The sequence below is a fragment of the Anomaloglossus baeobatrachus genome, chromosome 2 (genome assembly GCF_048569485.1).
Source record: "Anomaloglossus baeobatrachus isolate aAnoBae1 chromosome 2, aAnoBae1.hap1, whole genome shotgun sequence".
Taxonomy (NCBI): domain Eukaryota; kingdom Metazoa; phylum Chordata; class Amphibia; order Anura; family Aromobatidae; genus Anomaloglossus; species Anomaloglossus baeobatrachus.
In genome coordinates, this window is record NC_134354.1 from 495130726 (window position 1) to 495147601 (window position 16876).

The window sequence follows — 16876 nt, forward strand, 5'->3', positions numbered from 1 at the left end:
CATCGCAGCATCGGCTTGCGATGTCGCAACGTGCAAAGCCCGCCTTAGAGTATCTGCACAAGGCGCCATTGATGTGACCACTGAGTTGAAGCGGCTTCAGGTAAATGCCAGCGGTTTGTCACTCTGCACCATAAAGTATAGAGCGTGGTTGGCACAAGACATCAGAACAATGAACATGGCACGTCTTTTAACTGCTTGCGGATTTCTGAACCCTGAAGCAGTTAATAAAAGTGACATGAGAGGGAACATATGAACAGCAGCATGTAATTTTGATATTGTTTGTACTATGCTCATTTATTGGGTATGTTTGCAGCACTTTGTCAAGCAGAATCCAGGCAGTAAGTGCCTGAAACAGACATTATGTACACCCCTTATTGTACATTACAGAATTGCTGTGCAGTTTTGGTGCCTACTTCTGACTTAACCCCTTCCCGACCGGCCAATTTTTCGCTTTCCATTTTTTTTCTCGCCATTCTTCTTCTGAAAGCCATAACTTTTTCATTCTTCCATCAATATAGCCATATCAGGGCTTGTTTTTTGTGGAACAAATTGTATTTTTAAATAAAACTATTAGTTTTACCATATAGTGTACTAGAAAATGGCAAAAAATTCAAAATGGGGAAAAATTGCAAAAAACGTGTGATTGCACGATTATTTTTGATATATTTTATTCACTGCATTCACTATATGGTAAAACTGATGTGCCAGTGTGATGCCTCAGTTTGGTATGAGTTCATAGACACCAAATATGTATAGGTTTACTTTTATCTAAGGGGTTAAAAAATCAGAAGTTTGTCCAAAAAAAGTGGCACATGTTTTGCGCCATTTTTCATGACCCGTAGTGTTCTCATTTTTTGGGATCTATAGCTCAGTGACAGCTTATTTTCTGCTTCTCGAGCTGACATTTTTAATGTACCATTTTTGTGCAGATGCTATGTTTTGATTGCCTGTTATTGCATTTTGCACAAAATTTGACGCGACCAAAAAAGTAATTTTGGCATTTTGAATTTTTTTGCCATTACGCTAGTTACTGATCAGATTAAATTATTTTAAATTTTGATAGATCGGGCATTTCTGAATGCGGCAATTCCAAATGTGTGCATATCTTTTTTAACCTTTTAATTTTGAATCGGGTAAAAGGGGGGTAATTTGAACTTTTAGATTTTTTATTTTTTCAAAACCTTTTTTTTTTACTTTTTTTTATTTTAGTAGGTCCCCTAGGGCACTATAAGGATCAGCAGTCTGATCACTCTTCCATATCTGCTGATCACAGCTACATAGCTGTGAACACCAGATCTGCTCATCTCCTGTCTGACACAGCTCTCGGGCGTGTGAAACTGGAAGTGAGTTATGTGAGCTAAAGGATTCATTGCGGGACCCTGTGCTACCATTTCAACCATTGGATCCATGCGATCACGTCACGATACTTCCGGTGTCGGGCGATGAGTAAAGCTTAACCGCGACCGCTGTTATAATGATTCTGTCACATCTTGATAGCACCATGTAAGGGGTTAACAGGTACGGGCAGATCGTGGATCTGCTCGTGCCTGCGAGGCACACATATCAGCTGTACAAATTAGCTGACATGTGCACGGATCCCCCCCTGACTGCTTGTGGCAACTGGGTGGGATTAACCATATGAATGTTGGGACGTATTTTTACTGCCCGCAGACGTTAAGAGGTTTTAAATATGGCAGCATACACAAATAGCAATATTTGATTAGCAAAGATATTTTATGTAGGAGGAAATTAAAAAGCTCATTTTTTTTGTGTAAAGGATTATACATAGATAATACAGTCATGGCAAAAGTGTTGGCACCCTTGAAATTCTTCCAGAAAATGAATATTTATCCCAGAAAATTATTGTGAATACATATGTTTTTCTTTGTGTGTATTGGAATGTACCGCCCTGCGCTCGGCTGCAGCCGAGCCGCTCGGGTCCGGGCTCGTTTGGTGGGTGGCTCGAGCGCCTCCGGACCCGAGGGTCACGTCGCTCTGGAAGGGGTTGCTGGCAATCTTGATGGGGGTCGTTAGGTAGGTGTACGGCCGGAGTCGTGTTTGAGTTCGTGACGCCATCCATGGGACGTGGTGAAGGTGTAGACACCACTGCTACAGTTACAGGGCACCCGGGGGAGATGGTCGTGCAGCAAGATGTTAACCCCTCCGTGGGCAGGGATGGTGGCCCCGGGACCCGTTTGGGGAGAGTGGAAATTGGGCGGTGCAGGGCGGTGCGCGGCTGGATGGCACTGTTGTACTCACAATTACTGACACGCACAAGCCTCTGATGAACAAAGTTGATGGTGGTCGGTGCCCACAGCCGGCTGCGTGTTGTCCCCCACCCAGGTTGGTGATCCTGGTCTTCTTCCTGCACCTTGTTATGTTTGTGTAGACTGCCTGTGCCTTAGCAGCGGGAGTCCACTCCCTGGCTGTGTATGTGTCGGTGGAGTCCGTTCGCCTGCAGGTGCTGGCCCGTGGGATCTCTCTTCCTGTGCGGTGGCTTTCTATTCCCCTCGGTAGGCTGTTGCCTTCTTTCGGGTCTTGGGATGGGAAAGGACCTAAGGTCCAGACCTCAATCAGTGAATTCGACGTGGTCCAGTGGCTTCTGGACCTCGTTCTGGGTCTGAGTACCCCCCTGGTGCTCCGGTTTCCAGTCGGTTCCCCGGTTCGGTACCGGCGGGCCACTATCCTGTCCCGGTTCCTTACAGTTCCACCTGGCCATCTTCCCAGCTCCTGCAGGCCACTGCCTGCCTCCTAGCCAAGGTGTGCGGGCTACGACCCTCACACCTGTCAGTTTCCGCTGCAGACCTGTCACCACAGGCCTGCTGCACACTCCATCTCTCAACTCCACTGTGAACTGAGCTGAACTCCACTTTCTCCTGCCTCAGGCCCTCTGGACTCCTCGGTGAGCGTGGCCAACTGCCTGGCTCCGCCCCCTGGTGTGACCATTAAGCTCTGAGGGAGGTGACTAGGTTTTAATGTGGTTGGCTGCTGTTACCTTTTTAGGGGACGGGTGTTACGCAAGGGCCTACCTGTGACTGCCTGGCTAGTCCAGGGCGTCACATTCCCCCTTGGTTTAATACAGACCGTCCGCGGGCTGTCCGACCACCACCATTTATTTTAACTGAAAAAGATAAAAAGAGAAAACACATACAATTATAATAACATTATTTACATTTTTCAAGTATATGTGGGGTTTCTTCCCTTGCGGGAGGCATTTTGCTTAAACCGTTGCTAACATTTTTATTACAACTGGAAACGGGACGAGACCGGATCCTTTCAGTCACATTCCCAAGCAAACCTGCCCCTTTATGCTGCCTCTAAGAAACAGGCAGCACCCCTTTTCCCCAGTCCAGGAAACAGGAACGGGTCTAGGTATTGCCCAAATGGGCCGGGTACAAAGTTCCATACCCGGCAGTCTCTCAGAGGCCCCACGTCCAGGGGACCCCTGACCTGGAGGATTGTCACCGGTTGCATTGGTGACAGGGCCTCGGCCATCACATTCCCGCAGGCCCTTCCTCCAGCCTGCCTCTACGGAGGCTGTGGGACAGAAAGGGTGGTCCGGGAGTTATTTACAAACCCAATAGTTTTTGGGTGGCCTGCAAGTTCTCGGCCTTGTTCATGGGTTAAACGGGGCAAATCAACAACGGGCAGTATGGTCCCAAAGGGGACTTCAACATGGTAGCTGGGATCCGCTACCTTTAACACTGGTGCTCTCCATATTCTTCCTCCAGCACCACATCAGGACTAAATGGCGGGGAAGGGGACTAGGTGTGCCTCCGGGCACTGCGGCTCACCCTCCTCTTCACACTGAAGGCGAACCAGTCCCTTTCCCCGCAATGCCGGGCGTAGGTGACGAGCTCGCCAGGCTTCAGGTCACGATCTGGGTGACACAGTGGGAGGTGAGGGTTATTAGGGTGGTGGGCTCCCCATACCGTGGCGCTCTCCATCCTGACAATACCAGCCTCCAGCAATGCGGCTTTATCCTGGCTGGTATCAAATATGGGGGAAACCGCATTTTTTTTAATTAATTTATTTATTTATTTTAATGCACAATATAGACACGCCCACCGGCGGCTGTGATTGGTTGCAGTGAGACAGCTGTCACTCAGATTTTGGACGTGTCTGACTGCAACCAATCATAAGCGCCGGTGGGTGGGGAAAGCACGGAATAACTAATTGACTAATCAAGCGGCAGCCATTTTCTAAAGAGGAAAAGACGCCGCAGATTTGTGACAGCCGGGGAGCGAGACGCCCGTGATCGGTGAGTAGGAAAGGGAGAGGGATTGTGCTGGGGATGCAGGACACATGCAGATAGCAACATGTGCATATAGCCTTACTGTGAAAACCCACATTTATAGTGATAGAACCGTTCTCGAACATAACTCGAGCTACCGAACTTTTAGCAAAAAGCTCGAGTTCGAGTTCTAACTAGAACACCCCCCAAAATCACTCTAACGGCGAACTGGAGAACCATGAACCACGAACTGTGCTCAACTCTAACGTCACATTAAGACTGACCATAACTTTATTTCCCACTCTCATCAGCATGGATCCTGTTGACATATTTTCTGGACAGGTGGTGAATCTGAGAAAAATAATTTGTGATATGACGAGGGAATATCGTAATTTTGAATCATCGAAATCACAGTTGCAGGGACAATTTTTGTAGCTTTATAAAGACTCCCTATAGCGCTCATCTCCTGGCTGTGGCTGTGATACCTGCACCCCTCAAAGTGCAGCTGAACTCTCCTAAACCTATAAAGACCCTCGCTGACAAATTTTCAGATTTAAAAGATCAGTTCAGGATGTTCAGGGAGACGTGCGGGCTATTATTTACCGTGCAACCACGGTCATTAGGAAATGAGTCCCAACAGGTGGGAATAATCATATCCCTACTGCGAGGGGGTCCTCAGACTCAGGTATTTTCTATGTCTCCATTAGCCCCAGAACAGTTCTAGGTTGATGTCTTCGTTGACTAAATAGGATTTACTTGTGACAAACCTGACAGGGGCCAGGTGTCAGAAGCAAAAATCATGAATCTGACGCAGGGCAAGGCCACACCGCTTAGGACTAAAGTTTCAAGCTGCAGCATTAAGCCTCTGAAGTTCTGCAGAATGATGCAGAAAATAATTTTCTGGCATGAATACTTCATTTTCTGGAAGACTTTTAAGATTACCAACACTTTTGGCTATGGTTGTTTAACATCAGAGATAGAGTTATATCACTAAGTCATTCTAAGTCATTTTCAGGTTAGAAAATGTGTAAATTTGGATGCAGGGGTAGAATGACTAGGCATTCTAAAGGTTCCCAATGACTGAGGGTACAAGAAGCATTTTAGCCAATGCAATGCACTGCAGTTTTAAAGTTGAAGGCCCTAATTCCTGCGTTTCCAGGTACTTCCTTTTTTTTCTGAACAGCTTATCAAAAAATCACGGACAGACAATATTTTTTACGTACACATTGGAAAACTATTATTATTATTTATTATTGTAGTGCCTTTTATTCAATGGCGCTTTGCAAATGAAAAGGGGTATACAATGATTAACAGTACAAAACCAAACTAAATCAAAGTAAAACAATAAAATTATAAGTAATACATGCCTATGGTCCATAATTCTGATATAGGACATCATCTACATTCACTGTAAATTGTAAAAGGATGTTAAAGCCCCACCCCAGCATTTTGTTTTTTTTTATTGCATTGCTGATGTGGTGCTTCAAAGTTGTGATTTAAATTTAGGTCACCTGACACCTGTCTTATATTCACTCTCCAGTGGCTTCATCTTCTGACACCGTCATCTGTCGGGCTCTGGCAATTTGTGACCTGCTATCAACAACAGTGTTTAATTCAGCACTCAAGAAGTCACAAATCAACACAACTCTACGTCCTGGAATTTCAGGATGGTTGGCAATCTAGCGTGATTCAACAAGACTGGGGACTTTCTCGCCAGTCTTGACGAAGGGACGTGGGGAACGCAGCTTATGATTCAAAAAGAGGTTCATGAATCAGTAGTGTCTGATGAGTGTGCAATTTTAGAAATGTTACTACACCAGTCCCTGGGAATGAGCTTGATTGGACAGGAGTGCCAATACACAAACATCAAATTCATCAAAACTGGCAATGTACATTTTACGAGAAATGTTAGCCCAGTCCCTGACTGCAATAGCATTTCTGGTGAGACACAAACAGGTAAACACCACTGAGAGAATGCGTCAAAATTCATTAAGTGGTGTTCACCTCTTAATGAGCTTGGTGCATTGTACTTTAAAATATCCCTTTATTAAAACTGGTATGTACCATAGCACTTATAATAAATCGGGCTGGTATCATGCAAAGCCTATATAAAAAAGTAGAATTCCCTTGGCTAACCTGATTAGTGATATTAAAAGTTATATTCATCACCAAATGTATAATGAGCCAACTGTGTCTGCATGAAATGAAGATCACTGAGCGACATATGGCAAACTGGACTAATATCTAAAGGACCTTAAATATAATTTTTTCCAATACATAGATCTTTTGTGCTTTAATGGCGATGCATAAGGTTCCACAAGTTATAAGACTTATCATAGATATAGTGTGTAATTAGTACAGTAACACAAAAACTACAAATTGAAATAACCTTCACTGTAACGTGCTGTTGATTTCAAGTTAAGGTCATGATAGGAAGCTAAATATTTTTCTACGGGGATTCAGGAAATGGTGGTCTGGCTGAAGAATGCTGCGGTGCTGGTCATGTGTACACTACTGGTACAGTGGCCATCAGAACAGTTAGTAGCTTAAACATAGAAACCTTTACTGTATCCACAAGAAAGATTACGGCATGAGTGCTGTGAGAAGAATCTAAACTAGGCTTTCAGTATCAAGTCAAAAATTCCCAAATGCAGAATCAGGAAGCTTGAATGAAGCAACGGGGCTGTTCGTATAATAATCATATCTTTTTTTTTTTTTTACCTCGGAGTATCTTAAAAGACAACACAAATAAACAAGTATAGGTACCTAAACATAAAAGGTATTTCCTTTTCTACATGTGAAGACTGCCTTTGTTCTCTCACTTGGGATACTGGCACTTTCACTTCTGGCAAGATCTACAGGGCATTGTTTTACAAAAAGCAAGACATTCTGAGCAAATGTACTCTTTCATTTTGAAACTGTCAGTGCTTGTAAAGTAATAATAATGATAGGAGGTGTCGCCTGAGAGAAGAAGAATAAAAACTTGAGTAGACTGACAGTGGCTGGGTATATTCTGTTCTATATTTGCTATTAAAGATTCTACTTGTTCGTATGGGCTTTCCACAGTATATGTTTTGCATAAAATCTACATCTCATATGTTACAATATTTCAAAATACAGAGCATGGATACTTAAGACACACTGAAAGTGAGTAACCGAGAACTTTTGGTTCTACAACAAGTGTGTGTGTGTGTATATATATATATATATATATATATATATACACACTGTATATATATAATGGCTGTAGTACCTGGCATTGCCAGGGATAGTAACTGTCTCTCTGTCTCTCTCCCAGTCTATGTCTGTCTGTCTCTGTCTATCTGTCTTTCTCTGTCGGTCTGTCGCTTTTTGTCTTTGTCTCTGTGTCTTTCTGTGTGTCTTTCTCTTTGTTTGTCTCTTTCCCTGCCTGTCTCTGTCTGTATGTCTCTGTGTCTGTCTCTTTCCCTGTCTGTCTCTGTCTTTCTCTGTGTGTCTGCTTCTCTGTCTCTTTCCCTGTGTGTCTCTGTCTATCACTGTGTGTCTGTCTCTCTGTCTCTTTCTGTCTCTGTCTTTATCCGTCTGTCTCTGTCTGCCTGTGTCTAACTCTCCATCTGTATTTATCTCTCTGTCTCTGTATCAGTCTCTCTGTCTGTCTCTATCTCTGTGTGTGATTGTCTGTCTCTCTCTACCTCTGTGTCTGTCTGTGTCTGTCTGTTTCTCTCTATCTTCTGTGCCTGTCTGTCTCTCTCTATCTCTGTTTATGTCTGTGTCTGTCTGTTTTTATCTATCTCTCTGTCTGTCTCTATCTCTGTATCTGTCTGTGTCTGTTTGTCTCTCTCTATCTCTGTGTCTTTTTGTGTCTGTCTGTCTCTCTATCTCTGTGTCTGTCTGTGCCTGTCTCTTTCTCATCTGTCTCTTTTCCCATCTATTTCATTCCAGTTCTGTTTCTTTCCCTGTATGTCTCTTTCCCCATCTGTCTCTGTCTCTTTCCCTGTCATTGTCTTTTCTCTGTCTCTTTCTCTGTCTCTTTCCCTGTCTCTTTCCCTCTCTGTTTCCCTGTCTCTTTATTTGTCTCTGTCTCTTTCCCTTTCTCTTTCCCTGTCTCTGTCTCTTTCATTGTCTCTGTCTCTTACCCTATCTCTGTTTTTTCCCTGTCTCTTTCCCTGTCTCTATATCTTTCTCTGTCTCTTTCCCTGTCTCTTTCCCTGTCTGTCTCCTTCCCTGTCTGTCTGTCTGTTTCCCTGTATGTCTCTTTCTCTGTCTGTCTCTTTCTCTGTCTGTCTCTTTCCCTGTCTGTTTCTTTCCCTGTCTGTCTTTTTCCATCTGTCTTTTTTCCTCACTGACTTTGTCTGTCTCTTTGTCTGTCTCTTTTGCTGTCTGTCTCTTTCCCTGTCTATCTCTCTCTTTCCCTGTCTTCCTGTATCTTTCCCTGTCTGTCTGCCTCTGTCTGTCTCTTTTCCTGTCTGTCTCTCTCTCTCTCTTTCCTTGCCTGTGTCTTTCTCTGTCTATATCTTTCCCAGTCTGTCTCTTTTCCTGTCTGCCTTTGTCTATCTCTCTGTCTGTCTCTTTTGCTATTTATCTCTTTCCTTGTCTGTCTGTTTCTTATCATGTCCGTCTGTCTCTTTCCCTGTCTGTCTTTTTCTGTGTCTGTCTCTTTCACTGCCTGTCTCTTTCCCTGTCTGCCTTTGTCTGTCTCTTTTGCTGTCTGTCTCTTTCCCTGTCTGCCTGTCTCTTTCTCTGTTTGTCTGCCTCTGTCTGTCTCTTTCCCTGTCTGTCTCTATCTCTCTCTCTTTCCCTGTCTGTCTCTATCTCTCTGTCTCTTTCCCTGTCTGTCTCTTTCTCTGTCTCTTTCCCTGTCTGTCTTTCTCTTTTCCTGTCTGTCTTTTCCCTGTCTGTCTTTCTCTTTCCCTATCTGTCTCTTTCCCTGTCTGTCTTTTTCCGTGTCTGTCTCTTTCCCTGCCTGTCTCTTTCCCTGTCTGCTTTTGTCTGTCTCTTTTGCTGTCTGTCTCTTTAACTGTCTGCCTGTCTCTTTCCCTATTTGTCTGCCTCTGTCTGTCTCTTTCCCTGTCTGTCTCTATCTCTCTATCTCTTTCCCTGCCTGTCTCTTTCTCTGTCTCTTTCCCTGTCTGTCTCTTTTCCTGTCTGCCTGTCTCTTTCCCTGTCTGCCTGTCTCCTTCCCTGTCTGTCTGCCTCTGTCTGTCTATTTCCCTGTCTGTCTCTCTCATTCATGTAACCTTGCTGGTGACAAAACAGTGTGTCCACCCATATCCTGTCAACCACCATTAACTTGAGAACGGCGGCAGCTATAGGAATAGAAGTAGTGTCTAGGTATAGTAAAGTAGCCATACGCTACGCAATGAAACCACCTATAGCGCCACCTGGTGGAAAACAACAGAGTTAGCATTTTTATCTAGAAAACGGAACGAGATAGAGAAAAAAATTGAATCAAAAAATTGTAGGTCATCATCATTTCAATACGAATCGACACCTTGCATACAGAAATGCTATGATAAGAACGTGTAAAACTCAAAAGGCTGCGGACGTGAAGCGATACCTCATGGAGACCTTCCTACAAGTCATTGGGTATGATGGCTGCGTGGAGTGACCTCCACGCTCACCTGACCTGACCCCATTGGACGTCTTTCTGTGAGGTCACATCAAACAGCAGGTGTATGCGACCCCTCCACCAACATTGCAGAATCTACAACAACGTATCACAGATGCTTGTGCAAACGTGTAACCTACCATATTGCACAACGTGCAGCAAGATAAAGTATGCTGTTTAGAGTCCAGATGTGCATTGCAGCTGACGGAGGCCACTTAGAGCATCAAAGTTAAATGAGCACCATATGCGTGCCCAGCATTCAATGTTTTGGAGGGGGTCATGGGTTTCATAGCATAGAATTTCTGTATGCAAGTTGTCAATTCGTATTGAATTGATGATGCCCTACAATTTTTTAATTCCCTTTTTTTCTCTATCTTGTTCTGTTTTCAAGATAAAAATGCTAACTCTGTTGTTTTCCACCAGGTGGCGCTATAAGTGGTTTCATTGCGTAGCGCATGGCTACTTTACTATACCTAGACACCACTTCTATGCCTATAGCTGCCGCCGTTCTCAAGTTAACGGCGGTGGACAGGATATGGGTGGACACACTGTATATTATTGCAAAGTAGCTGCAGGAAGCCATGTCTTCTTTGGTTTCCATTGCATTTCTTCAGGGAGGTGTGGTAACCAAAACAAATGAAGAAATGCAATTCAAATTATATTTCTAATTATGGTATTTACTTTTATGGCACCCCTCGGCTTCAGGCGCCACAAGGTATTACACCACTTTTCAGGGGTAATATCTATCCCGGGTCAGGAGTGTGTTACCTGCCGATGCCTTCACAAAACACACATATACAACAGCAGGTGCTTACTCACAGGGGGTTGGACTAGTGCAGCCAGGGGACAACCACTGGGGGCGGGCACCACATGGGATAGAAGTAGGCGCAACTATCACACTTTAGACAGAACCTTCCTGGGCACAGCTTGGGATAACACCTAGCACTGACAACTGGAGTTAGTGTTTCTCTCTCTTCGTGGGCCCGTGGCTTGGAGAAGGAGGCTCGGCCTGGGTTCCGGATAGCAAGCGAGGGACACTTCACTAACAGACTTTCACAGGCCCTGGCGGTGACCGCCGACGGATCCAGGATCGGCTGGAGCCCATCGTGGCAGAGGACGGTACTCTGGGGCAGCACTTGAACAACCTGTGGGTAAGAAGACTTGGAACTGCAGCCCCTGCCTCTGCCTCTCCTTTAACCGGCACTGATGCCCAGCCTTATTGCGCCAACAGGGACTACCACCACCCCCATCCTCCATCATCCTCCCCAGGGTAATCCCGCTCTGCCTGTGGGGAGCGACACCATCCCAGCTGCACTTAACATCTGCCCCAGCGAGAGACCTTGCAGCGGCGGCCCCCATCCTTGGCCGCATACCACAGGTGGTGTCACGATCCCCTTAAAAGACTTTCCTAAACCTCCAATTACTACCTCCATTCTCCCTGTCACCTTCCGACCCTCCTTCCTGTATGCCTTGGGGCAACAGAACCGGGCTAAGTCACCCTGTGATGACGCAGAAGATCTGCACCCCCAGCCCGGCTACGAGTAGGTTGAAACACCTGCCCCGTGGGGCGCTACACTGTATAGGTTAATTAATTTTATATTTTGATTGAATGGACTGTTACAGATGCAAAAATATCACTCATTTTAATGTTTTACATTTATTTTTAAAGAATCCCTCCTGTAATTTTTTTTATTCCCTAAGCCTGTGTAATTATATGTACTGCAGTGTAAATTTATTGATATACTCATCAATCATCTTCTTCACCCAGTTCTCAGCACAGCTCTGGTCCTTTTCTCAGTCATGTGATGGAGATTTTGACCTGTTGAATCACACTGTCTTCTATGTGTAAGTCAGAAATAGTTTTCTGTGATCCGGAGATTCAGATGGGCTGTCACATTACTGAAAAAAGGACTGGAGTCCTACTGGAAACCTGGTGAAGATAGTGATCATTGCATATTTAAATACATTTATACTATGTATGGGAGTAACAATGAGCAGTGACAGCGGAAATCCTAGTTCAGTGCACTATCACTATATGGTGCCTAGCTTCCCCCACAACTGTGAACTGGGCAGCCAAGAGGGCATGCAGATTTCACAGCTGAGGCAGCCACAGTGAGAGATACAGTTGGACACAGACTAAATTCTCCTCCGGCTTGGCACTGCTTTATTTGTGATGTGTAATTTGTTTCTCAAACATTTGCACAGCAGAAAATAAAAATGGCAGCTCCAAATGGCTGAAGAACAAGATATTTAAAAAATAAGTGTTAAAACAGTAAATTTTACTTTGTTTTAAAATAAATTATTAATACAAAAATAAAGATTGTGACACATTCCCTTTATACTATTGAGATACGCAAATGCTTTGTCTGAGAACAGAAGTCCATTAAATACTCATTAGTGGCAGTGCCATTGACCATGCACCAATATATGGTAAAACTGACCTGGCAGTATAGTTTTTCAGGTCAGCACGAGTTCATAGATACCAAACATGTGTACTTTTACTTTTATCTAAATGGTCAAAAAAAATTCAGAAGTTTGTAAAAAAAAAATAAACAAATTGCGATTTTGTCACTATTATCTGAGACCTGTAGCATTCTCATTTTTCAGGATCTGGGGCTTATTTTTGTGTCTTGAGCTGATGTTTTTAATTATGCTATTTTTGGGTAGATCAAACCTGTTTTTGCATTTTAAAACAATGCTACGGCAACCAAAGAAATGTAATTCTGATGGTTTGATTTTTTTTCTCGCTACGCCCTTTACTCATCAGAGCAATGTATTTTATCTTTTGATAGATTGGACATTTCTGAACACGACAATACCAAATAAGTGTGTTTTTGTATTTTTTTATTATTTTATTTTCAATGGAGCAAAAGGGGGTGATTTGAACTTTTAGTGGGGGTTTTTTCCATTTTTTTCATATTTTTAAAAACCTTTACTTTTTTAATTTTTAGAGACTTTATTAGTCCCCTTAGGGGACTTGAAGCCTGCACCCTCCGATCACTTCTGCTGTTCAGAAAGCATCACTTTGAACAGTAGAAATGCTGTTCTCTTGTTTATCTCAGCACTCTGCCAGCATGGAAGTGAGTCATTACAGTGACAGGGGTGATCAGCTGACCTCTAGCTGTCATGACAACCTATTGGCGCCTTGTGATCACATCATGGGCTGCTGATGGCAGTTGGGAATGATTTAATCACCGCTGGAGTGAGTTAAATCATGCTGTCAGAGTTTGACAGTACATTACTTAAAAGGTGTAAGTGGATCTCTGATCCACCTGTGCCTGTTAGCTGCACATGCCTGCTAATGATGCCTGCTGATCAGATTAGCACATGTGTGAAGAGAAAAATTCCCCAAATTAAGGGGACATGTTGTGAACACATTTGGATTGGGTTCTGGTTTGGGATTCCCTCTTGTGGCCAGTGCTGGTAGTGGAGTTGGTCTGCTTAACAGAAGCCAGACAGCTGATGATGATTGGAAATCTGGTGGTTCAGACTGGGCATATATAACTGAGTAGCTTTCTGTTGGTCTGGGCCAGTGATCAATGTTGCTTCCTTTGGTGCTGTGAATATTCTGAAGCCTGGCCTATCTTCTGTCTCTAAATAGATAAGTTTGGTCTGTGTACCTCTGCTGGTTTTGTTTCCATTTTTCTATTGTTAATATTGGAGGAATTAAGGCTGGTCTCCTGATTTTGCTTGTGGAGTCCTGGGTGGAGTTGGATAATTCCTTTTGGGGAATGTCTGTGTCTGTGTCTTGCTCCATATCCTGCAATGTATTTGTGTTTTGTCATGCTTGGTATTAATGTTAGTCCTCCCTCTATATTAGTGTTTTGCTTGGATCCCAGTAACACCAGAGTACTGATATAGTGGGGGAGAGGCCAAGTGGTCTCGGCTTTTTTCCTAACAGGTGTGTTGGTTTGTTCTAGGGTATTGCACAGCTGCAGACAGTGCTCTTTTCTGTCCTTTCCTATATAGATAGTTTGGGCCTCATCTTTGCTGATTCTGTTTTCTGCCTGTGTACTGTGTTTCATCTTGTCTCCCCGGTTTCATATGTTTGGAGGCTACCTATATCTTTGGGGAAGTGCTTCGAGGCAGATTAGCTTTTTGTGTTTTTCTCTCTTTTTAGGAAGAAATAGTTCTCCAGCTGTGTCGAGGCGATTAGGTCATCGTAGGCTCGTCCCACGACTACTTCTAGTTGTGTTGTCAGTGTGAGGTCTGCAGTCAGCTGAGTTTCCAACCACTCTGGTGACACTCTGGATTTCCTAGTTTTTGCCTTGTTTTGATCCTCCTCGGTCACTGAATCATAACAGGGACACATATGACCTAGGACATATAGGTACATCCTAGGTCATAAAAGGTTAAACAAAATTAATATTAACTGCTTCCCCTCCCTACCCCTGGTGTATGTGCTTGGTTACAGTCAGTTTGCCATATTGAAGTAAAAAAATGAATAAATAATAATTTTAATAAAAATCTTGTGGGCTCCACCCCGATTTTTCTGACCACCCAAAGCTAAAGCAGCATCTGTGGGCTCATATCAGGCTGGAATGGGGCCAATATCCATGACTCTTCAAACCCTGATAATACCAGCCCCAGTTGTATATTTTATCTTGGCTGGTTATCAAAAATAGGGGGACCTCATGTTATTTTTTTTCAATTATTTATTTATTTTTTGTCTTGGGGTCCCCTGTCTTTTTGATAACCAGCCAAGGTGAAGCTGACAACTGGGGGCTTCTCAGGGAAGTCCGTGTTCAAGTTCAGCGTTCGGTGCCAAACTGTCTTTTTATTATTATTAAGGGCTGGGGAGGGCGGAGAAATCAGTGAAATGTTAGAAAGCAGTGCTCAAATGAATAAGAACAGTAAAAAACAGCTTATTAACATTTACTAGGTGCTATAGCTCACATCAGAGCTGTATCTCAACTCTTAGCGCAGTTCTAAGCACTGTAGTAAGTAACTGGCAACATTTCTAACATTTCACTGATTTCTTTGCACTCACCAGCCATTAGTAATAATAAAAAACTAACTGTTCGGCTTCCGAACATCGAACTTGAATCCAGACTTTCTGGAGATTCCTGGCTTGACTTCGACTCATGGACAATAGGTGTTTGCTACGAACGCAAACTTTAGCATTTGGGTTTGCTCATCACTACCTGTAAGTTTTATAATTTTTGTACATTAGCTTAAATTTCAGACTCCAAGCACAACAGAGGTAGTCTTTCTTTGTTGGTTTCCGGCAAGTCTTTAAAGGAAGACATTGCAGCTTTCTTACTTTATTTTTGTTCAAATACAAATGGGGAGGAGAGCACTAGAGAAAGCAATGAGGGGGTGAAGAGCTGCTTTTGCAAAGTCTAAAATGTAAAAAGTGTTGAAATGAAAAAGTGAAAATGTATTTGCCCACTTTAAATAATACTTAGACTGTGTGCAATTTAACCCCTTAATGACCGCCGATACACCATATAACGGTGGCAATTAAGGGTACTTCTTCCGATCCGCCGCTTTCCCAGATGTCGCCAAAGTGCCCCCCCTGACCCCCAAACCCCTCCCGAAAATCCAACATGGCCACACGCACAGCAGCCATTTTCCTCTGGTTTCTGTCGCATCTGCCATCACACATGAGACAGAAAACCCCTCCCCAGGCCCTGCCAGGTCACCCCTTATACCCCCCGGTGTTCCCCGGTGTCCCCCGTACCTGTCGTAGTGCTGATCCCTCCTCCTTCATAGCAGATGCTGGTCACATGTGCAGAGCAGCTGACAGCCCAGCTTCCTGCCTTCAGAAACGCTGGCTGCTGCTCGCACTCTGCAGCTGTGACCCGGGGAGAGTGGGTGCAGATTTTTTGCACCCACTCTCCTCAAATGGAGGGTCTGCACTCCCAGAAAATGGGGTATACGTTCCCTGAACGTGCCCACCATATTCTAGTAGGTCCAGAGCAGTCGTGGGACCACCTTATTGGATTACAGGGACACGTTTTTGTTTTTTTTCAATAAATTGGTGAAAGATGGAATGGTTGGGGAGTGTTTTTTCAAATAATTTTTTTTTTTGTTGTCAATTTTTTTTTTATTACTGTCAATTAGTTATGTCTGGTATCAGGTAGACGCCGTGACATCACTAATTGCTGGGCTTGATGCCAGGTGACATTACACGTCTGGTATCAACCCCATATATTACCTCATTTTCCACCGCACCAGGGCAACGGGATGAGTTGGGGCGAAGCGCCAGGCGTGGCACATGTAATGGATGCGCCACTTCTGGGGCGGCTGCGGCCTGCTATTTTTAGGCTGGAAAGAGTCCAATAACCGTGGCTCTTCCCACCCTGAGAATACCAGACCCCAGCGGTCAGCTTCACACCTTGGATGGTGATCTAATTTGGGGGGACCCCACATCTGGTTTTTTTTTAATTATTTATAAATAAAAAAAAAACAGCTTGGGGAGCCCTCCAAATTAATCACCAGACAAGATGAAGCTGTCAGCTGTGGTTTGCAGGCTACAGCTGTCTGCTTTACTTTTTTTTTGGGCTAAATACAAGGCTAGGCACCCTTTAGTGCCACATGAAAGGCACTAAAGGGCGCCAGCTTAGAATATGCAGGTGGGTGCGTTGTTATATATGTTTGACATCTATCCATTCATCCATTGTAGCATTTTAGGCTGTGTGCCCACAATTAGAATTTGCAGCATTTTGGGTGCATAGTGTTTTCCCTGCATCCACAATGCTGTGTTGTGCAGTAGAAGCACAGTGGAAGGATTTTTAGAAATCCCATGCCCACTGTGCTTCCTTTCTCCGCAGCATAAACTGACCTGTGGCACGGCTTCCTGAGCCTCAGCATGAACGATTTATGCTGCAGACACAAGAGTGCTCTCTGCAGGTAGAATAGAGCTAAAGTCCACAGCAGCCTGAACCTAAATCGTGGGCATGGGCAGCTGCGTTCTCCCGTGGACAACACTCACATCTCTGCAGGAAGGCTGACACTATGTACTAGATGCCGTGTTGCTGGATCATGGCCACATAGCCTGACAGTGAGAATATTGTTGCTACAGCAACATTTTTGTGAAGTACCTGTGGATT